The sequence below is a fragment of the Bactrocera dorsalis genome, chromosome 2 (assembly GCF_023373825.1).
Source record: "Bactrocera dorsalis isolate Fly_Bdor chromosome 2, ASM2337382v1, whole genome shotgun sequence".
NCBI classification, from domain to species: domain Eukaryota; kingdom Metazoa; phylum Arthropoda; class Insecta; order Diptera; family Tephritidae; genus Bactrocera; species Bactrocera dorsalis.
The window spans coordinates 66,849,690-66,874,895 of NC_064304.1; the positions used below are offsets into that span (position 1 = coordinate 66,849,690).

Here is a 25,206-nt window from a genome sequence, read left to right on the forward strand (position 1 = left end):
GACTAAATAGCTCTTCGCTACCTTATTTTAGATGCAGGACGAAGAGCGGCGAAATAATGCAAATATTAGTAGACACCGGATCCAATAAAAATTACATACAATCAAGCTTAGTAGAAAAAGCAATAGCGAACAATACTCCTTTTCTAGCCAACTCAGTAGGCGGCAAAATAAAAATTACTCACCATACATATCTAAATCTTTTCAATTTGAAACATTGCAAATTAAAATTTTTCCTATTGCCAACACTCACCACTTTCCATGCCATATTAGGAAACGATAGCTTAAAAGCACTTTCAGCAATCATACACACAAAAGAAAATTACATGGTAGTAGCAAATACGAAAAGAATCTATCTAAGACAATATAGTCTAGTACAAAAGCACCGAAATCTATTTTCGGAACCGGACGTAAAACTAACCTACACAACAAAAGTAGTTGCAGGAATTCGAACAAATTCAGACACGCCTATATACTCCAAGTCCTACCCTTATCCTATTAGCCTTAAAGAGGAAATTGAAAAGCGAGTAAATAAACTATTAGACGACGGTATCATACGACAATCAAGATCACCCTATAACTCACCTGTATGGGTAGTGCCTAAAAAAGAGGACGCGTCTGGCAAAAACAAATTTAGAATGGTTATAGATTACAGGAAGCTAAACGCAGTTACAGTTGCAGATAGGTATCCAATACCTGAAATAAATGAAGTTCTCTCCCAACTAGGAGAAAACCGAATTTTCTCTGTGATTGATTTAAAAAGCGGTTTCCATCAAATTCCTCTTAAGGAATCTGACGTGGAAAAAACAGCATTTTCAGTGAACAATGGAAAATACGAGTTCACCCGACTTCCGTTTGGTTTGAAAAACGCCCCGGCCATATTTCAACGGACGCTTGACGACATACTAAGACAATACATAGGCAAAATATGCTATGTATACATAGACGATATAATTATATTCAGTAAAGACGAAAAATCACACTCCGAACACATAGACACAATTTTTGATGCCCTCAGTAAAGCTGGTTCAAATCGATAAATGCGAATTCTTCAAAAAGCAGGTCGAATTCCTAGGATTCGTTGTATCTTCCAAAAGAATTTCTACAAACCCTTCCAAAGTACAATCAATATTAAATTTTCCATACTCCAAGACGATCAAGGACTTACGATTATTCTTAGGCTTATCTGGATATTATAGAAGATTTATCAAGGATTACGCCAAATTGGCCAAGCCACTTACATCCCTTCTAAGAGGTGAGGAAGGAAGAATGTCAAAAAGAACCTCGAAAAAAATCCAAATAAATCTAAATGAGGAAGCTAAATCTGCATTCAACAAAATTAAATCCACACTGACGTCTAAAGACGTAATTTTACAATATCCCGATTACAAGAAAGAATTTGACTTAACTACTGACGCCTCAAAGTATGCCATAGGCGCCGTTTTAGAGCAAAATGGCAAACCAATAAACTTTATATCAAGAACATTGAACAAGGCCGAAGAAAATTATGCAGTCAACGAAAAAGAAATGCTTGCCATTATATGGGCACTGAACTCATTTAGAAACTATCTATACGGTACAGCAAAAGTTGTAATACATACAGACCACCAACCACTTACATACGCTCTCAGTAATAAAAATAATAACTCCAAACTAAAGCGATGGAAAGCCATACTAGAAGAATACAACTATGAATTAAAATACAAACCTGGGAAAGCCAATGTAGTTGCAGATACATTATCCAGGCCTTTTGAAGTAAACTCCCTATCAGTTGCTACACATTCCGACGAAAGCTCATCACACAATCTAATTCCAGCAGTCGAAGGACACATAAATGCATTCAAAACCCAAATTTGGATCTCGTTAGCAGACGAAGACAGCTACCAGTTTAAAATACCATTCCCGACCTACCATAGACATATAATAACTAAACCCAACTTTTCAACAGAGAATTTAACTTCACTATTAAAACAATACCTTAACCCCTCAGTGATAAATGGTATATTTACATCTGAAGGAATAATAGGGAAAATCCAAAAAATTTACCCACTTCACTTTAGTAATTATAAAATTCGTTACACCCAAACAGAAGTAAAAGACATAACAAGTGAGGATGCACAAAACGAGGAAATACTAAACGAACACAAGCGAGCACATAGGAATAGAGACGAAAATAAAAAACAACTAATACAAAGATGTTACTTTCCAAAGATGAAAGCAAAAATAGAAAATATAATTAAACAATGCAGAGTCTGCAAGGAAAACAAGTATGATCGCAACCCTAATAAACCGCAACTATTAGAAACCCCAATACCTCAATACCCTGGAGAAATTGTGCATATAGATATTTACAGTACGGAAAAAAAATTAGTTCTAACAGCAGTAGATAAATTCTCCAAATATGCTCAAGTCAAAATAATAGAGTCAAAATCAATAGAAGATATCAGAGAACCTTTACGTCAAATACTTTTCGCTTTTGGTATACCCAAAACAATAGTTATCGACAACGAGAAATCTTTAAATTCAGCTTCCATACAATTTATGGTCGAAGACCAACTAGGTATTAAAATTTTTAAAACTCCCCCATACACAAGCACAGTTAACGGACAAGTAGAAAGATTTCACTCTACCCTGTCTGAAATTATGCGCTGCCTTCAAACGGAACGCACACACCGCTCATTCCAAGAACTCTTAGACCGATGTACATACGAATATAACTACACCATACATTCCGCAACAGGGAAACGACCCATAGAGACATTTTTTGGCAGACGTGTTACAGTAGACCCAGAGCAGTATGAAAATGCACGACAGGAAAATATAGAAACCCTTCGGAGAAGACAGGCAAAAGATTTAGAAAACCATAATAAAACACGAAACCCTATGAAAATATATACTCCTGGAGTTGTAATTTATGTCAGAATAAACAAACGAATAGGGTCAAAACTTACAGCAAAATATAGAAAGGAAACAGTTAAGGAAGACAAATCCAGTGTAGTAATCACTGAAAGAGGACGGACGGTACATAAAAGCAACATCAGACAATAGTACATTTTTTTTTCTTTTACCTTGCAGGTTTTTTGTGCACCTAGTGTACGCAGATTTTAAAATAATAGACTATACAAATTCACAATTAGCAACATTTGATACAGGATTGACAAGAATACAAACAGGAACCTACCGAATAATACATAAAGTAGACCTAGACGCATTTCAAATGACACTCGACGAAATGGACAACACTATTAAAACCAAGATAACATCAGAAAATCCCTTTCTACCCATCTTGATAAATGAATTAACCCTTACCCAAACTTACCTAAATAGACTACGACCCAAAAGATTTAAAAAATCCATAGATACAATAGGAAAAGTCTGGAAATGGATCGCGGGAAATCCCGATCATGACGACTTAGTAATTTTAGATAATCAAATAAATAATATAATAAACAATAATAATAATCAAGTAGTAATAAATAAAATAATTTTTGATAGGATAAATAATATTACGAGAGTATCAAATAAGATTTTAAAAACGGTACAATCTAATGAAGATGTAAAACGCAATTTTGCTATAGAACTAAAATATAAATTAAAGATTGTAAAAGAAGAAATTATTAATATTGATTATGCGATTCATTGGGCCAAAGCCGGAATCGTCAATTCGTATATTTTATCAAATGAAGAACTAGCATTAGCAAAATACATTTTTATAAAAAATAACTTCACATTAAATAATGTAGAAGAATCGCTAGAATTTGCGAATATAAAAGTAGCCTCAAATGAAACAATGTTATTTTATATGATAGGAATACCATTAATAAACGAAGAAATTTGCGATTCAATTGTAATCAAACCCATAAAGAAAAATAGATATATTAATAAAATTCCCTATGAGGATATCGTAACATGTAGTAAACATAAGGTATTTGGAATAAGAACAAAATGTAATGAAAATAATCATATAAGAATTTGTAGCTATAAGAATATGATAGATATTAGTAACACTACTTGTGTCCCGCAATTACTCAGAAGCGAACCAGCAGAATGCACTCAAATAAATAACCAGCACATCCCATCGATAGAAAACATCTTCCCTGGCATCATATTATTAAACCAGTATAATGGCACAATTCAAATTGATAATCAAAAAATAAATCTTGTGGGATCATACGCCGTTCAATATCGCAATTCCACAGTTTTAATCGACAACCAAAAACACTCCTTTAACGAAACACTAACTAGCAAACCATTACCCGCAATCCTACAGTCAAATATCCCTTCGAACAAAGAGGAAGAAATTCTCAGCCTTGAGATGATGAAGGAACTCCACATAAATAACACCAATCATTTACAAACACTGCAGACAACCCACACAGCAGCTCTAATAACAAATTTTTCATTAGTAGTTATTTGCCTGATCAGTCTAGCAACAATAGGCACTGCACCAATCATAAGGAAGAATTGCAAGACAAAACTAATAGAACCATCGAGCTACAATGTAAACGTGAATGTGGCCAATAACAAAGAAGACACATCGGAAACTCCCACGTCACAAGTGCCAATAACCCTAATAGTTTGAACAAACGAGGACGTTCGTTTTTGACGGCGGAGGAGTTAGCAACACTAAAGTTAACTGACATAAGCAGAATAATGCTGGATAAGCAATTAACCAACTAACATCCGGCACGCGCAGTGTAAACTACAGCCAGGCCGACCAACAGTAATGCAAGCATTGCAACAATTGCAAATCAACATCCGGCATACGCAGAGTTACGCGGCACAAGTAAATAAGTCAATAGTGCTAGCATAAGTAATTTTTAAGGTATAAATAAGGGATAAATTAAAAATGTAATTACACTTAGCAGAACGTTTGTCAATAAAGGTCATCTTGACCAAAAAATAAATTTTTTTTGTCGTTTCAATGTAACCGGCAATAATTTATAGCTAGCTAATAACCGTTTGCCTATTTATGTTTACATATTTATGTACCTCTTCTGTTGAAAAAGAAAAACAGTAAGCAGGATAAACATAAGCAAAATACAATTTTAAAACATAAGTAGCAATATCAACAATCAAAACTAAATGCAAACATACATACATACATATATGCTTATTGGCACACAATATGTAAAGCAAAAACATACATACATACATTATAAATACATTTCCTAACATTTCATCTTAAAAACACATATGCATAGCGCATATGTAAACGCTAACAAAGGAAAATACCCTTTTTTCATTCCGTTTTCTCGTTCTCTTACCTTTGCGAAAAAATAAAATCCAAGTACAAGTATACACAAACGTACGGCATTCAATCTACCAAATACATTTCCAAACAGAAACGAAATAAAAATATTAACAAAGTATACCGGAGTATACAGGCACTTTACTCAATTCGCTTTCGCGTTCTCCTCCCAGTACGAACATACATATGTATATACATGTACCACCGTATATGCAAACATAAATTTTATATTAAAACACATATTCAAAGTCCATATTAGCATCTATTCTGCAATATCACTTGTTCCTTGTCAAACAAAAACAAGCAGGATTGGAAGAGAAACAAAAAAAACATCACAGCATATTCTTTGCTCACATGCATTAGCACAAACAATTCGTGCATACTTATGTATTTACAAAGCATATTGATCTCTTCGACGACCTCTCAATTGCACAAAAACAAGTACATACAAGCCAATTATTAGAATGTGCCTACCCTAAATAGAAAATACTTAAAATTAATATTGCGGCTTGAAAACAAAGAATATAAAATAAAATTAAAATAAAAAATAAAAATAAATTTAAATAGCAAGTAAATAAGTAACGGTATTAAAAAAAAAACACAAATAATCCGTCTTTTACGAAAAAAAAAGTTTATATACATAAAAAGTATTCAGTTCACACTGAGAAACCTATATAACAATGAACAATAACAAAAATCAAAGTACACCTGGAGCTACACGCTCAAAACAGGTTGCTAGATTTATTTCAGAAAGTGACAGTTTTACAAGATACTGCACTAGATTTGCCTCCTCATCGATTCACGAAAATTCGGAATCGCTACTAGAAATCAAAAGTCAAAATCATAAAAATTTTTGGACTCGCCTCCAAGCAGCTCTTGACGCCATATTAGAATCTGACGATTCAGACTTGCCACATAATTTTAAATCCTCGGCTTACGCTATATAAATACGAAAACTGCTTGGACCAATATGAAGAAATGAAAGCTATGATCTCCGATCAATTAAAGCTCATAAAAGCAATCGCACCTACTCCCCACAGTAGAGTAGAGCTGCCACAAGAAGACAGTCACGAGGCAAGTTCAGGCATCCAATTCGAGGTGCCCGCATGTGACACAGAAACCTTTCACGGAGGTTATGAAGAATGGCCGTCCTTCCGGGACATGTTCACGGCCGTGTACATAAACCATACTCAATTATCACAAGCGCAAAAATTGTATCACCTCCGATACAAGACAAAAGGTCAAGCAGGCGTAATGCAGGGTGATTTTTTAAGAGCTTGATAACTTTTTAAAAAAAAAAAAAGCATAAAATTTGCAAAATCTCATCGGTTCTTTATTTGAAACGTTAGATTGGTTCATGACATTTACTTTTTGAAGATAATTTCATTTAAATGTTGACCGCGGCTGCGTCTTAGGTGGTCCATTCGGAAAGTCCAATTTTGGGCAACTTTTTCGAGCATTTCGGCCGGAATAGCCCGAATTTCTTCGGAAATGTTGTCTTCCAAAGCTGGAATAGTTGCTGGCTTATTTCTGTAGACTTTAGACTTGACGTAGCCCCACAAAAAATAGTCTAAAGGCGTTAAATCGCATGATCTTGGTGGCCAACTTACGGGTCCATTTCTTGAGATGAATTGTTGTCCGAAGTTTTCCCTCAAAATGGCCATAGAATCGCGAGCTGTGTGGCATGTAGCGCCATCTTGTTGAAACCACATGTCAACCAAGTTCAGTTCTTCCATTTTTGGCAACAAAAAGTTTGTTAGCATCGAACGATAGCGATCGCCATTCACCGTAACGTTGCGTTCAACAGCATCTTTGAAAAAATACGGTCCAATGATTCCACCAGCGTACAAACCACACCAAACAGTGCATTTTTCGGGATGCATGGGCAGTTCTTGAACGGCTTCTGGTTGCTCTTCACCCCAAATGCGGCAATTTTGCTTATTTACGTAGCCATTCAACCAGAAATGAGCCTCATCGCTGAACAAAATTTGTCGATAAACACATTTCGAACCGAACACTGATTTTGGTAATAAAATTCAATGATTTGCAAGCGTTGCTCGTTAGTAAGTCTATTCATGATGAAATGTCAAAGCATACTGAGCATCTTTCTCTTTGACACCATGTCTGAAATCCCACGTGATCTGTCAAATACTAATGCATGAAAATCCTAACCTCAAAAAAATCACCCGTTAGTTAAACAGTTCGCATTAAATAACGACAAATTCAATTTGGCTTGGGAAGCTCTAAAAGCTAGATTTGAAAATGAAAGAATATTGGTCGATAAGCAAGTAACGACACTATTAAACTTGCCTAAAATTATGAAAGAAACAAGTGTAGAATTCATTCAACTAGAATCCACTGTTTCTAATTGTTTGTCGGTTCTATCGACACTTAATATCCCCACAGACATCTGGGACCCAATTCTGGTAAACATTTGCACCGCCGCATTACCAGAAAAGTCGTTACTTCTATGGGAGCAATCGCTCCCATCACGAAAAAAGTGCCCAACGTGGCAACAAATGAAAGATTTTCTCACCACCCAATATGAAATTGCGGAAAGGTTAGAAGAAAAAATAATCAAAACTTAGAAAATTAAACACGACCAAAATAGAAGCTTAAATAGACCCCAAGCTAGAAGCAAAAACAAATCAAACATAATTTTTAACAAAACACAATCGTTCACATCCGAACAAAGAAAACACACGTCATGCGAACTATGCACAAGAGGGCATAAGCTTAAAACTTGCGAGAAGTTTAAAAAATTAAACATTAACGAAAGGAACAACTTTGTCGGATCAAAAAGACTCTGTACAAACTGCTTGTCCAATACACATAGTCTTAAAAATTGCAAAAGCAAATTTAACTGCCTATATTGTCATAAAAGACATCATACAATGCTGCATTACAGCACATATCCCTCACCTCAAAGGAGCGCATATACAAAAAGAAACACGGGTTTAATTACAAAAGCAAATCCCGAAAGCCAAAATACTAAAAATTGCCAAGAGACACCATGCTGTTCAAAGGCACAAAAATCTCAAACGCTGCACAGCGAAACACAAAATGGACTAGTCACAGAACTAGTCCCCACCATACCAACTCAAGTTGAGTATAATAAAAACAAATACCTTAATTCACAATTAAGTGAACTGCAAACGTTAAGAAAACTTGCAATAACAAACAAAACTATAAAAGATCAGTATAGTGAGCACTTCTCTAAATCCACAACTACTCGATCAAATAATGGCCGGTACGTCGTACGACTACCACTAGAGCCACAATATTCCAACACTTCACAAAGTGGTATAAAAAATAAAGTTAGAGTTACCTCTGACAGTCCCTATATTAAAAGGACATACAAATTTTCGGCCCCGCAGGATGGCTGTCGCCAATAATGGAAAAACAAAAAAAAAAAACAATCTGAACAAATCCTAGAGCGGTGCCGCACTACTACTTGTCAAATTAGTGCATACGCAACTATGATCACAGTGAATTTCACAGCCACCGGTTCGTAGCTGATTTTTCAAAAAGTCGAAAAATCTACACATTAAATACAATGATGCCCCATTGAGGCATAAATTTTCAAATATAAACAAAAAAAATTAAAAAGGAAATTAAGGGATCACAATAGTCCCAATGCGATAACTTAACGCACCTACGCTTACAAAGCTAAGGTCGCTTTTATCGCATCTATCCAAGCGCTCCTCATATAGGTGAGTTATGGAAATCAGCTATACAAAGCTTCAAATTAAGTATACAAAATCCACGAATTGAAGCCGTTCGCAATTCATGGCCACTCTCTCGCAAGATCCCTCTATTGTCACAGCCCTAACTCCAGGGCTAAGGAGTACCCATTCTGGCCATATCTGAGCCAGCCGTGGAGTTACTATCCTTCATTAGCCGATCATAAATTAAATATCATAAAAAATTGCAACAATTTCCAATAACACAGAAAAGCCAAATAATAAATAACCCGCAAAATAAAATTGCTTCTCTTAAGCATCTATTTGCATTTTAAAATTCAAATATGTACATTAGGGTGTCCGTTATTTACCAAATCGATTATTTTTGACGAGACGCCCCTTAAACTTTTAGTTTTCCATCTAAAAAAAATATCAGACTATAAAAAGCCCTTAATTTTCATAATAAACCTTGCCCCAAACACGATATATTTCCCATTGAAATTACATGGGATTTTGCCACTTTTTACAAATATTTTTTTTTCTCTGGAACTTTCTCGTTTGTAGGAATAAAAAAGTCATATTCTTATACAGAATTGAATGTTCTACAAAAAACGTCTAGACAATTTTTTGATATACTCACCCCTTTAAAAGTTATTCAAGGTTAAACTTCTGGGTAATTTCTGGAATTTTCGAACTTTTACGGCAAATTGAAATTTTTTTTGTAAAATTCAATTGTTTTGTTCGACGTTTTTTGTAGAGCATTTAATTCTGTATAAGAATATGACTTTTTTATTCCTACAAACGAGAAAGTTCCAGAGAAAAAAAAAATATTTGTAAAAAGTGGCAAAATCCCATGTAATTTCAATGGGAAATGTATCGTGTTTGGGGCAAGGTTTATTATGAAAATTAAGGGCTTTTTATGGTCTGATATTTTTTTTAGATGGAAAACTAAAAGTTTAAAGGGCGTCTCGTCAAAAATAATCGATTTGGTAAATAACGGACACCCTAATGTACATGTACATTCAAATATGTAAATTTGACAATATTACAACGCCAATATTAAATACTTTGCTGTCAAATCCATGCTACTCCATCAACAGTACGGCTAAATACGTACAACAACATATGTTTGGAATACTAGGCAAAATATTCGCCTAGGGGGCCCAGGATGTTTAAATGAGTTAAACCTCCCCACACACTCAACCCGGGAAAAACTGGCGCACTCTAATACGACCGCGCAATTCACCACAGCTGATGACACTTCAACGCAACTCACCACACCTGTGCTCCTACCCACTAAACAAAAAGGATAGACAACAGGAGAGGAGACACATTCGTTTACACACAGCGCCGCGTCGACACCTGTCGCCAGCATCTCCAACAATTCGATATATACAATTCGTCCATCAACTTTCGTTGCAGCACTGCGCCGCGTCAACATACGTTTCGATTATCCACCGGGCTGCATTCGTTATTTATATATACGTTTGTTTGCTCCATTTCGCACATAAACATTCATTTTACCATTTGAGTTCAATATATAAATTGTACATAAAGTTCAATAAAATAAATTCTTTGTAAATTTCTGGCGGAATTGCGTGTTGCCTCTTTTTACATAAGGTTCCGAAGGGTGAGTGCGAAGAAATTAACTGAAAAATACAAAAAGAGTAAAAACAATTAACGGATTCACCACTATTGAAGATTATAGTGATGTAAATATCTTCAATACGATACAGAGATTTTACGTAATAGAAAATTTAGAAGCAGATATGCTAATAGGGCTTAATATTTTGAAAAAAGCAGGAGTTGTAATAGATTTAAAGAATGAAATATTAAAATCTAATAACAAAACGGAAAAAATTTATATTGAAAATAATAATGGAAATTTTAATACTACCTTGGGAAGCTCAAATGCTCCTATGGCGCCCGCTGATGAATTATGCCAGCAATTATGTAATTTAAGTACTACTCTGGGACCAAAAGATCCTAGAAAGCCAGCGAAGAATAATACCGCTTATAATAATTTAAAAAATGGAAATCTTGAATATTTGAAAACAGAAACAAAGAATGAAAACGAAAAAATTCATTCAAATATAAATACAAATTTACCCTTTAGAACGGACGTTAAAGCTGAAATACGCAGAATTGTTGAAACTATCATATGGAGTAAACAATACCCATACCCCTTGTCCGTTAATACTTTTGTGAACAATGAAATAAAGAATCTATTAGATAATGGTATAATACGTCCAAGTAAAAGCCCCTATAATTCACCAATATGGGTTGCACCAAAGAAAGGAATAAATGAAAATGGTACACCAAAACTTAGCCTAGTTATAGATTATAAGAAAATTAATGAAAATACAGTTCCCGATAAATACCCTATCCCAGACACAAATGTTATATTAGCAAATTTAGGAACAGCAAAATACTTCTCTACTCTAGATTTAGAGTCAGGTTTCCATCAAATTACAATGCAGGAAAAGGATATAGAAAAAACAGCTTTTAGTGTCAACAATGGCAAATATGAATAATTAAGACTACCTTTCGGATTAAGGAATGCCCCTAGCATATTTCAAAGAGCGATGGATAATATATTACGCAATTATGTAGGAAAGTTTTGTCATGTATATATCGATGACATAATAATCTATTCAAATAATATAGAAGAACATAGAGAACACTTACAGGTAATAGTCAAAACATTTAAGGATGCCAATATGAAAATATCTTTAGAAAAATCAAAATTTTATGAAACCGAAGTCGAGTTTTTAGGATATATGGTTGCCCAAGGAATTATTAAAACAGACCCAAAAAATATTGAGTGCATTAAACACTTCCCTATTCCATCTACTTTGAGACAATTACGAAGTTTTTTAGGAATGACAGGATACTATAGGAAATTTATTCAAGACTATGCTTTAATAGCAAAACCCTTAACCAGATACTTGTCAGAAGAAAATGGAAGAATTTCCCAACATATGTCAAAAAAAGTAAAACTGGATTTAGACCAAGAAGCAGTTATTGCATGTGAAAAACTCAAAAATCTATTAGCAAACCAAATTGAACTGGCACAACCAGACTATACAAAAATATTTATTTTAACTACTGACGCATCAAATGTTGCAGTCGGAGGAGTTCTGTCCCAAGAAGATAAACCAATCACGTTCATATCAAAGACATTAAATAACACTGAATTAAATTATGCAACAAATGAGAAAGAGTTATATGCTATCGTATTTGCTTTGAAAACTTTAAGGAATTACCTTTATGGCGTTACAAACCTAGAAATTCACACGGATCATCAACCTTTAACATTTGCAGTTTCTACCCGTAATCCTAATGCTAAAATGAAGCAATGGCATGCATTAATCGAAGAATATTCTCCAAAAATCATATACAAACCGGGAAAAACTAACGTTGAAGCAGACGCTATTTCACGACAATACTTACACAATATATCAGACATTTCAAGTAACAGCACTCAACATTCAGCAGAAAGTAGCGACAATATAAATATAGCAGAAACAACCCGACCACTAAATCAATATTCGCAACAGATATTACTGAGTAAAGCTAGATTCACAATACATGAATCAATTATAAATTTCGGAAAAACACGCACATTATAGATTATGATACAGTTGACAATTTGATAAATATACTTAAAGAATTTTTGAAACCAAATGTGGTTACAGGTATACATTGCACCGTAGAAGATTTGTACGAAATAAAATTCAAATTATTAGAAACATTCAATATTAAATTTCTTTATACTAAAAACTTCCCAACGGACATAACTAACACAGAAGATCAAAACATGATTGTCGAGGAAACAGACAATCGAGCACATAGAAATTTTATAGAAAACTTAAAACAAATATGTAAATTATATTATTGGCCAGACATGACCAAACAATTTAAGGAATATGTTCGAAATTGTGACATATGTAACAAAAACAAATACAATCGCCACCCTCAAAGAGTACCAATCGGTGAAGGTCCTATACCAGAAAGGGAAGGAGAACAAATTCATATAGACGCATACAGAAATTAAAGTTCTTAACAGCAGTAGACGCTTATTCCAAATACTTGGTAATCAAACACATAGATGACAGAATAGACCTACATAGATCAAAAGGTCCTCGACATACTTCAAAGCTTTCCCGAGTCAAAACACATTACCTGCGATAATGAACCAGGTTTCTCTTTAATGCAGAGAATGAACATCGAAGTTTATTATTGCACCCCGAAACATAGTACCACCAATGGTCAAGTTGAAAGAGTACATTCAACCCTAATAGAACTATCACGTTGTATCCAACAGGAATACCATTTAATTAGCGATTTAGAAAGTATCTACAGGGCTGCACAACAATACAATAAATCAATTCATTCCGTAACTGATAAAAAACCTATAGATATATATCTTAATAAAATCACACACAATGAAATACCATTAAAGCTAAGCAACGCACAGGAAAAAATGATAGAAAGAAATAATAAGAATAGAATAATAAAAACATATCAAAAGAATGACGTTATATATGAAAAAATAATAGGAGAAAGTAATAAGTTACAACCAAAATACAAAAAACTAAGGGTAAAAGAAGATTTAGGTAATACTGTAAAAATATATAGCAAGTCAAGAATAGTTCATAAAGATAATATAAAATTAATTCCAGAAAATGATTCTTACATCAATAATCATCCCTTTGATACCATTCACTCAATGCGAAATTACTGACTATACGAGAGACGATTATGTCCTAATAGAAATTGGACCAGCCGCGACTTATAGGCTAGTTAGTGAACAACGCAGAATCGTGGGTCGTGTCAGCTGGCACGACCAATCTTATGGGCGCGCAATGTAACTGAACAGTGAAAAACGCTACTCCCTTCTCTCTGAAGTGACGATGGCGTGAGAATCTGCGACATTTGGATTTTTGCCGTCGCAAACGTCTCAGCTGATTGCTCTCTCACAACGCAGGGTTGCCAATATCGATATACTGCAGTAATTATCAACTTTTATAATTCAATCTGTTCAATATGTTTGAAATTTTCTTAAAATAACTCAAAATCTGAGTCGAATGTTATTATTTATAAATATATAAACTATTTTTAATAGATTGTTTTAGTTTTGATATTTTATATTGTAAAAAATTGTAATTGAAAACAAAGATGTGCTCAAAACTGTATATGCGTATTGGGCAATGGCAACATTGTTCAAATGAAAACAAAGCAAAGATGCCTGATTTCTGCGTTTTTACCACGTTTTTGACTGTGCACACATTTTGCCGATAAGGAAGGAAAGGGAAGGAAGGGAGTAGCGTTTTTCAGTGGCTAGACTTTTACACTGACTGGGGAGACATATTTCACATAACAAATTTAACATGTTATAAAGAAATTCTATATGACACAAAAACAAAACTAATTATAAAAATCAAGACTAGTGATACGGGAAACACAGTTTATTATAATAAATTCAACACGGACTTAGAAATGGACCAAATACTCATAGAACGACTGATATCACAATTAGAAATTACGACGGGGAGAAAATCGAAAAGAGGTATAAATGAACTCGGTACAATATGGAAATGGATTTCGGGAACACCAGACCATGACGATATTGTACGAATAAACGCGAAATTATCTGAACTCATAGAAAATAACAATAGACAGTTTACTACAAATTCCTAATTATTTGAGGTAGTTACACAACTAACAAATATTGTCAGTAAAATAGAGAATAGTTCAACCTTAATTAACATAATGCAGATCTAGAAAATACTCTCCAAACTATTGTATTAGGAAAAGTCGGAATTCTTAGCCCAACAATATTGAATATAAAAGAAATTAAAGATATTGTAAGTCATGAACACAATAATTTTACAATCACAGATGTAATTGACGCATCTAAATTTAAAATAGTACAGAATATTGAAATAATTGTAATATATATTAAATACCCTGTAATTAAAGATCTATGTATACTATATGAAGCTAAATCTATAAGTCAAAATGATGGAAAATTAGTAATAGAAAATGAAATAATTAAATGTAAAAACACATACTCTAACATTAAAACATGTAAAATAGAATTAAGTGCTAGCTATTGTGAAATAGATTTTAAAGAAACTTGCTTTTCTAAAAGTTTAAATAATCAAAAAGGAGAATGTCTTAAAATTAAAGAAAAAACAAACAATTAGAAATTATTAAAGATGGCATAATCTTAATATCAGGAAAACACACAGTTGATAACATCGACCTCGATGGTACATATTTAGTAACCTTCAATAACACCATAGTAATTGGAATAGAATTTATGAAAATCCAAGTAGCATAATTTGGAACTATATTAAATCAAATCAGCCTAGTCGGTTTGATGTCCTCGAATATCTTGAATCAGAAAATATAGATTTAAAATTTAAAAATACAAACCTTTTAAATATGGGCCAAGAAGAAATTAAATCTCACCCAACTCTTTGGGCACTCTTATTTTTGGCAATAATATTGTTTTGATTTATGTAATTATTAAAATCCGGGAAAAAATTAAAAAATATAAAATAAAGAAAATTGAAGAAGCTAATGTCAATATGCTTGAAACTATCACAAAATTGATGAATTAACATGATAGTTTTTTTTTTTTAAAAGGGGGGTAGTTAATGCAACCCAAACCCACTAAAATAAACCCCTATCCCATTCATCTCTAGTAGACATATATGTGATGTAAGTCGACACCACATTCATCCATAGGATCAAGCCAACCGCCTATCATAACAAATAGAATTAACGTAAACAAAGAATATTAAAATCAACAATAGCCAATTTGCAAAGTCGTCATAAAATCTATTGGAATACAATTACAAGAAGAGCTTGATCACGCAACAAGAAATGCCACAGGCATCCTTTTTGCATGATCAGCATTATAATACATACTATAAGAACTAAAATTAAGAGATAAATAGGGCAGTTATGAGTTATTAGTCATAAGCGAGAGTTATAAGATATAAGCGAGAGTTATAAGTTACTTTAAAAAAAAAACAATAAAGAAAATAAAAAATTAATTTACATAGCAATATTTTTTTTTTGATACACACTTGCAAAAAAACATTCAAAATGCTCAATAAAGAATGGCTGTACAATTTTACTACTACTTTTTCCTTGAAAATAGAGATGGCGAAGCGCAATGCGTTATTTGCTATAAAATAATGCAAACAAAACTGAAGTTTAATTTAGAAAGACATTATGTGAATTGTCATACTGGATTTCACCTTATTTCAGGTGACGAACGGACACGTATTCTGTATGAATTAAAAGCCCTGTTTTACTTAAAATTTTATTTTGATGATGTTTCCGTTGTTGATAATGTTGCTGTTGTTGATGATGTTGCTGTTCTTGCTGTTGTTGATGATGATGCTGTTGTTGATGATGATGATTATATTAAAACGGTTCAATTAAAAAAAGCTTCTTACATTGTAGCTATGTATTTAGCAAAAAAGGGCGTCCATTTGTTGATGGGGTCTTCTTTAAAGATATGGGCATTGAATTTTTTAGCTGTTTTGGCGAAACTGGGAAGGAGGTCTGTAAAATTTTAGAGGCCACTCCATTATCTCGCCAACCATAACTCGGCGAACTGAAAAAATGAGTTCGTACATATTTGCCTGTACCCGAGAAAGACTCCAAAATTGCATTTATTTTTCTATTTCTTTAGATGAAACAACGGACATTAAAAACATAAGTCAACTAATTATTTGCGTCAAATCGGTAAACGAAAATTTAGAAACATTTGAAGAAATGCTTTCTCTTGTTCCCTTCCATGGTAATGTAACTGGAAAACTTATTTTCGATGCTGTTACAGAACATGGTTTTTCTACTGTTCATTCAAAGAAGCTGAGTTCAGTCATTATACATCAGCAGGCTCTGTTTGCAAAACAATTAAATGCTAATGTACACAGAGGTTCGATGGCTAAGTCGTGGCAAATGCATAGGAAGACTCCTAAATTTAAAGGATGAAGTCAAGATTTTTTTCAGGACGGCAATAACCCTGAGTTATTAGAATTGGGGAATAAAATGGGGGATAAAGATTTTTTATCAGATTTAGCCTTTCTTTGCGATGTAACGACAATTGTTAATGAGTTAAATCTCCATTTGCAAGGCAAAAATAAGAATATGTTTAACTTAATTGCATATGTTCGCCAATTTGAAAGGAAAATTAAAATAATAATAGAGCAATTAAAAAATGAAAGTATGCTAAGCTTACCAAGAACCTGTGAGATAATAATGGACTATAAAAATCAAAAGAAACTACGTGAATATGTGGTAGTCTTAGAATCGATTTTAACAAATTTTAATACAAGGTTTCAAGATTTCAATAAAATTCAGCAACTCATATCTCTCCATAATGATAAATTGCATTATCAAAGAACAAGATGATAATTTTCATGAAGAAATACTTAGAACGCGAAATGATTCTAACTTACCTCTAGGCGCGGGTAAGGAATTTTGGAGGAAAATTAATTCACAGTCGTATCCAAAAATTAAAAATGAAGTATACAGGTTATACTCAATGTTTGGGTCGCCTTATAATTACGAAGTTGCGTTTTCTTCGCTTAAATTTCTTCACTCGAAATACAGGAATTGAGTTTCGAACAAGCATATAGAGGACTTAATGAGAATCAAAACTTACGATCTTGAAGTTGATATGGAAAAAATCATGGAAAGTTAAAAAAAATTAACAAACGTATTTGCTGTTTTTGTTGTTATTATTGTTGTTCTTAATTGTTTTTTTTAATCAAAAACCATAATTTTTTATTTTTTTCTAAATTTTTAATAACAAAATAAACAAATAGCACGATTTCACTCAGTGTACTAAGCAAGCGCGCGAATTTTGTTAGTTACCGCCGAAAACGGTTTTTTAAAAAAAGAAAACAAATGCTTATTTTTATTACAGCGAAGTGACACTGAAGGAGTGCAGAAACAGACTGACTTTATTGAAAAATATTTCTTAAAATGAAAGTTTACATTGCGTTAGTAACATTTTCAAGTGACAGGAAATAGTATCAAATTACAATGCAGTGAAATACTTATTTCGTTGTTTAAAAAATGCTTATTAAGTACTTTACATTATTTGTTTTTACAATTGTATCAATACCAAGAATTGGTATGGAATTAATTTTATTTTGTTTTCATAACATTTACAAGTGACAGGAAATATATCAAATTACAATTTAGTAAAATACTTATTTCATTGTTTTATTTATTGTAGCAATGAATTCGTCTATATCGTCAGCATTTTTATATGTTGACTTTGGAGTGGCTGTATAATTAACATTGTAAGAAAGTGTATTTGGGTTGGTAGTGTTTAAATATGTAACTACTCCCCCCTTTAGATCAGAATTCTCCTGAATTCGTTCATTTAATTTGACAATTACATGTTTGTGTTTGTATATAGCCACAGTCGCTATTGTTACAATTATTAGTATACATAGGAAATTGCAAATATGTGATATTTTACTATGGATTTTTAATTTAAAAATACTTTTTACGTTTGCTTTATTTTTCTCTACTATTTCTTCGAATGTAATTTTCTTTGTGAAATTTCCCATATCTTTATATTTTTTATTTACAATATTTTCTTTTATGTTTTCGATATAATTTGAAAAATAATAGTCACTAATTTTAATGGAACAATTATTGTATTGTATTAAATAGTTTCCATTTATAATTGGTTGTTCCTGGTTACATGTTTGATTAATTTGTAAATTTATGGCATTTTTAACTATAATAGTTTGTATATCTAGTGCTAATATCTCAAGTTCATTATTTTTTATGAGTTTACAATTTTTTCTTAAAATACAATGGTTACTTGGTTTTAATCCTTTCAATGATTTATTTTCTTCAAATGTAAACGTTTTATTTTCATAAGTAAATATTTCTTCAATTTTTGCTTCTATTTCATTTTGGTCTTTGTTTGGGATTGGAATAATTGTTCTTATTTTTATATGTTCAAAATTTTTAGGTATTTTAATACCGAATATTAAATAAGTATTATTTAAATTTGCTGTTCCCAATTGTATATATTGAAGTTTATTAAAATCAATATTATATTTTAAAATTTCTTCACTTGTTAATATATTAGGATGTAATATCCCGTATTTGGCTGATACTATATTGTCTTGTATATGATCTATTTTACTTTTTAATAATTGGATTTTTGTGTATTGGTCTAAGTATAGATTTTGTTTATCATCATCATACATTAACTTATTTATAGAATTAAGTTCTTTTTCAATTTTTTCCTATCACTTTTAATAATTTTCTTAAGATACTCCAGAGCTGAATTAAAATAGTCATTTACTTCAATTTGTTGATTTATTGTTTCATTAGTTCGTAAAAGGTGAGTTTGTATGTTTTGTCTATCGTCTTCGTCCATTGTACCAAAGAGCCATTTCGACATTGTGCCTATTGCATTAACTAAACCTCTTTTATTTCTGTTTTTGTTTGGCATGAGTGTCATTAGCTTATTCCTGACTTCTAGTAACTCCCTTTGTAATATTTCTTTATTTTCTATTTTCATTAAAATTACATTATCTGTCATATCATTTATGATATTTTCTATTTGTTGAAGATCAATCATATGTATAACTATGTCGCTGTCTTTAGGTATTTCTTGATATCTAATTTCTAAATCTATGAATCCAGTTTGGTCGGTTAGTTCTGTCATCCATATTTTTCCATTAGTCGCCTGTATCCATGTCGTTACTATTATAATTACGGATAGAATCTGAAAATTTGTATGGTCGTTTTATGTTACATGTATGTATATTTTTTAAAAGTTCTTTCTTATATTTTGGTTGCTCCTTATGTCTTACTGCTTTATAATTTTTAATGTATCCTTCCCTTCTTATTTCTTTATAATCTTCTCTATTGATATTTCGTTTGTCTATCATTTTGCGTTTATAATTTTCAATGTTTTGTTTAACTTTACCAAGGTCTACTTTATTATTTTGTACATCGATAGGAGTACTTCTAATGGTCGTATGATATCTGTTATTATAATTCCTAATAGCTTTTTGCATAATTTGTTTTACTGACATTGTTTTATCGCACTTGTATATTATTCTAAATTTTTCTGCAATTGTATTATGCATCCTTTCAATGTCTGCATTACCCGTGTGTCTATTTGGTTTTGTTAAATGTAGTTCTATTCCTTCTTTATTTAGGAATTCTTTGAGCCTTGTCGCTTTGAACTCATTATCTGCTATTATTTTCTGTGGTTTTCCTAACTTAGCAAAATGGTCTTCTAACTGTTCGATTATTGTTACGTGGTTTCTATCGTTCAGTGGATAGGCTGCACCGAATTTAGAAAATTTATCTATTATTGTCAAAAAATGAAAATTCTTTATAACATATGTATCTGCATGTACTATTTGATTTTTATCTGACGGTATTTCAGTATATTTGAATTTTTCTTTTATTGGTTTCCTATCATATTTGACTTCTTTGCATATATCACATTGATTAACAACTATTTGAATCAGTTCCATTAATTTTGGATAATATATTTTATATTTTAATTGATTATAAGTTTCTTGTATACCTGAGTGCACACTTTCTCTAATATGATAAAATGAAATCTGCTTGACCGCTTCAACTTCGGTCTCAATATCCTGCGCTCGCATCGTGCATTTAGTGAATTTTATTTGGTTGTCGTTTGAGTACATTTCTATAAGTTTCTCTTGTACGATATTATAATTGTGTTCGGATATTTCCGAAAATATGCCTATTTTCCCTTTTGAAATATATCTTCTAAAAATGTCTGCCATTATATCGAAATCATTTTCTGCGATAAAAATAATCCTTTTTCCATGTATTGTTTTAAATTCTTCGATTTTGTTATTAGTTAAAATTATCTGCGTTTTATACTTGTTCACTATTTCCTCTTTAATATAAAAATGGTCTCCTAAATCTTCTTCAGCTGAGTGCATTGTTTCAACTGAGTCTCCTTCTTCTTCTATATTATTAACATTATTAGTATTATCGAATAAAATCTTTTTTTGTGTTATTTCACTCCCCATCTTTTCTGAAATAGTGTCTTCCCTATTTTCTAATCTACTCAAAAAATCTGCCACTTTATTCTCTTTTCCTTTCAAATAATCTATTTCGAATTGATATTCGCCTAGCTTTAATAACCATCTTTGGTGTCTTGGTGACATATCTTTACCTCTGTACTTTGAATGTAAAAATTTTATTGGTTGGTGATCTGTTAAAATTTTGAATTTTCTACCATAAAGGTACGGTCTGAAATAGTTTGTGCTCCACATTATTGCTAAAAATTCTTTGTCTGTTGCGGAGTAATTGCGTTCGTGGTTGTTTAATGTCCTTGATGCATAACATACCGGGTGCCCTTCCTGTGATAACACTGCCTCTACTGCATAATTAGATGCATCAGTTGTAAGCGTGAATTGTTTTTCAAAATCTGGGAATCGTAAAATAGGATGTGTACTTATTAAAGTTTTTAATTTTTCGAATGCCTCGATATATGTGGGGTCTTTTATATTGACCTTAGCTCCCTTTCTTAAATACTTTGTAATTGGTTGGGCTACTTTTGCATAATCTTTGATAAACTTCCTATAATATCCTGTAGCGCCCAAAAAACTTTTAATTTGTTTTTCTGTTCGTGGTAACTCCAAATTGTTTATTACCTTAATTTTGTTTGGATTCGGCTTCATTCCTTCTTTTGTTAGGATGTGCCCCAAAAATTCAGTTTCCTTTTTCATGAAGTTACATTTGTCTATTTGAATTTTTAAATTTTTGCTTTCAAGAACTTTGAAAATATCTGTTATGGCTTTAATATGTTCACTTAAAGATGTGCTAAAAATCAAAATATCGTCTAAGTAGACAACGCATGTTCTATTGATATAATTTCTTAATATTTCATTCATCAGCCGTTGAAATGTGGCTGGCGCATTTTTTAGTCCAAATGGCATCCTTACAAATTCATATAAACCATGTGGCGTTACGAATGCCGTTTTTTCTCTATCTTCTTTTCTTACCAGAATTTGATGATACCCTTTTGCTAAATCTACTGTTGTAAAATACTGTGCCCTGCCTAGTTTATCTAAAATTGAATCGATGTTCGGAAGCGGATATTTATCGTCTATTGTGACTTCATTTAATTTTCTGTAATCTATTACTATGCGATATTTATTTTCACCTGAGTTATCTATCTTCTTGGGGACTACTATTAGTGGGCTTGAATATCTAGAAAAACTTTTTTGTATAATTCCTTGATCCTCCATTTCTTTGATCTGTTTCCTAACTTCCATTTCATGTTGAGGGGGGTATCTATATAATTTTGAATTAATTTGATGTTGTGTAACAGTTTTTATTTCGTGTTGAATTTCAGTTGTATTTGTTAATTTGTCACCTTCCTTAAATAGTAACTTATTAAATCGTTTTAATAATTTAAGAACTTCTCTATGTTCTTCTTCATTTAGATGGTCCAATTTTAACCTGTCTAAATTCAAATCTCTGGTTTCGAGGGTACAAATATTATTAAATTCATAAGGATTATTTAAAAATTTACTCTGCTTTCCATTAAGTATTATTTCCTTTTTTTCAATATTTATATGTGCATTTAAAAAGTTTAGTATATCGATGCCTATTATAAAATCATACATCCTTCCTTTTAATGGTGCTATTTTCCAACGAACCATTGCATTTTTGGCTAGATTAAATTCTTCCGGTGCTTCTGAATGCACTTCATAGTTTATTACATCTTTGTTTGTTAATGTGCTAAATGTTATGGGATGTTTTAATTTGACTTTTGCGAAATCGAATATTTCATTGTTAATTAGGCTAAAGCTAGCTCCTGTGTCTATTAGAGCAATATATGTTTTATTTTTAATCATTATTTTTATTTTTGGTAAACATTCCGAGGCACTTTCATAAAAAAAACGCTATTAGTGGTTTCTTCCCCTAAAGTATAATTTACTTCTGATTCCTTCTGGCTTTGCCTACCGTAGTCTAAGCTATTTTGGCTAAACTGCGTGTTAGGGTTTCCTGCCGTTTGAGGATTATTAAAGTCTCTTTCTATATTATCTATTTCCATTGGTTCGACCTGCCCTTGCCTATGGTGATTCAAGCGATTTTGGCCTGAATATTGTCTAGGGTTTCCTGGCATTTGACTTTGTTCATTGTTAAAATGATTTCGATTATTATTAAAATTGTTATTTCTATTTTGCCTTGAATAATGGTCTCTGTACTCTTTATGTTGATTACCATACCGCATTTGGCCTGAAAAGTTATCTTTATTTCCTCTATTATAATAATAATTGTTATTATTTTGTTTAAATTGCCCTGATCTGTCTCTATTTATGAATTTATCAACTTGCTTGTCTTCGTAATAATTTTTATTCTGCCTAAATAGTCCATCTGTCCTTCTGTATTTTTTAAATTCCGTCCTGATACAGGTATCTTCGAATCGTCTTCTTGTCATGATTTGTATAATATTGTACAGGTCTTGTTCTTCATATATTTTGTCGAGTAGCGTCCCCTGCGTCATTTCTTTTATTGTGTTTACTAATAGGCTGTCTATATTATCTAAATCTATGCCGACGTCGTCTTTATAATATATTTTAATTTCATCGGCCTTATATTTAATTTTTTGAATTTCAATAGTTAATTCGCTTACCGTGTTTGCTTTTATGTTACAAATTCGTCTGTACAGCTCATGCGGTTCCACGTCTGGTTTATACCTCAATTTCAGAGTCCTTTTTATCTCTGTCCAGTTACCGGGGTTTGGTTGATTTATTACGACATCCTTTGCTTCTCCTTGGATTATCTTATAGTACACTGCTCTTGTTGCTTCGGCTTTGGTTTCTTCGTCTCTTATATTGGACAATATATATTCTACGCCGCTTATGAATGAGTTTATAGTGACATCATCTCTCCCAGTGAATGTAGGTAAATGCGTAATATTTTTTATTATACGCTGTAAATTATTATCGTTGACTGTCTGCCTATGTTGTAAATCTATGTATGCTTGTCTTAACTGTTCTAGTTGTTGCTCTTTCCTGTTGAGTTCTTCTATCAACTCCACATTGGGTATTTGGGTCTGCTCTAGTGCCATCCTTCTTCTTTGATCGAACGTCTGCTGTCTTGTAAGCGAAATTTTGTCAAATTATTACTTTGCTTCACTTCTTTGGTTATGATGTGGTGATAATTCGCCTTTTTATATTTCACTAGGTCGAATTCACTTCACTTCACTTTTATTTATTTTTTTTTATTATTCCGAAGGTTTTCGTATCACTACCCTTTAAATCTACGGATTAAAAGGACAACCGACTGCGCCAATTTTGTTAGTTACCGCCGAAAACGGTTTTTTAAAAAAAGAAAACAAATGCTTATTTTTATTACAGCGAAGTGACACTGAAGGAGTGCAGAAACAGACTGACTTTATTGAAAAATATTTCTTAAAATGAAAGTTTACATTGCGTTAGTAACATTTTCAAGTGACAGGAAATAGTATCAAATTACAATGCAGTGAAATACTTATTTCGTTGTTTAAAAAATGCTTATTAAGTACTTTACATTATTTGTTTTTACAATTGTATCAATACCAAGAATTGGTATGGAATTAATTTTATTTTGTTTTCATAACATTTACAAGTGACAGGAAATATATCAAATTACAATTTAGTAAAATACTTATTTCATTGTTTTATTTATTGTAGCAATGAATTCGTCTATATCGTCAGCATTTTTATATGTTGACTTTGGAGTGGCTTTATAATTAACATTGTAAGAAAGTGTATTTGGGTTGGTAGTGTTTAAATATGCAACTCGCGCACACAACCATACGCTAGCAGATATCAAATGTGTGATTGTATGCGTTGGTAAATAAATTGCGCATTATTTTGAGCGGCTCTGATTACATAAAACAAACATTTGTTTTCACATATTATATTGGATGCAGGCCGCCTTAAACGCATAAAATACATACATGTAGGACGGCAACACCGCAGTGGACGAAAGACCTAGAACATATGTACTTAATAATACAACCCTGAAAAACGTTGAACGAACCTGACGAACGCGTGGTAAGAAAACGGCAGTTGAAGATTGAAAGTTAAAGAGCCAACATCAAGTTGAATATTACTACATGTGCGCAGTTGTAAGTTAACAAATTACTATAATTGTTTTATAATAAATATTCGTGTAATAAAACTATTAAACTACAAATAAAACATAATAAATATTCGTTTA

General features: G+C 32.3%; 1 long non-coding RNA gene across 3 annotated transcripts in view; it reads left to right on the plus strand.

The window, feature by feature from the left end:
- The window catches only part of LOC105233304 (uncharacterized), a 1,563,509-nt gene that overhangs the window by 1,492,067 nt on the left and 46,236 nt on the right, over positions 1 to 25,206 (plus strand). The window lies entirely within an intron of this gene.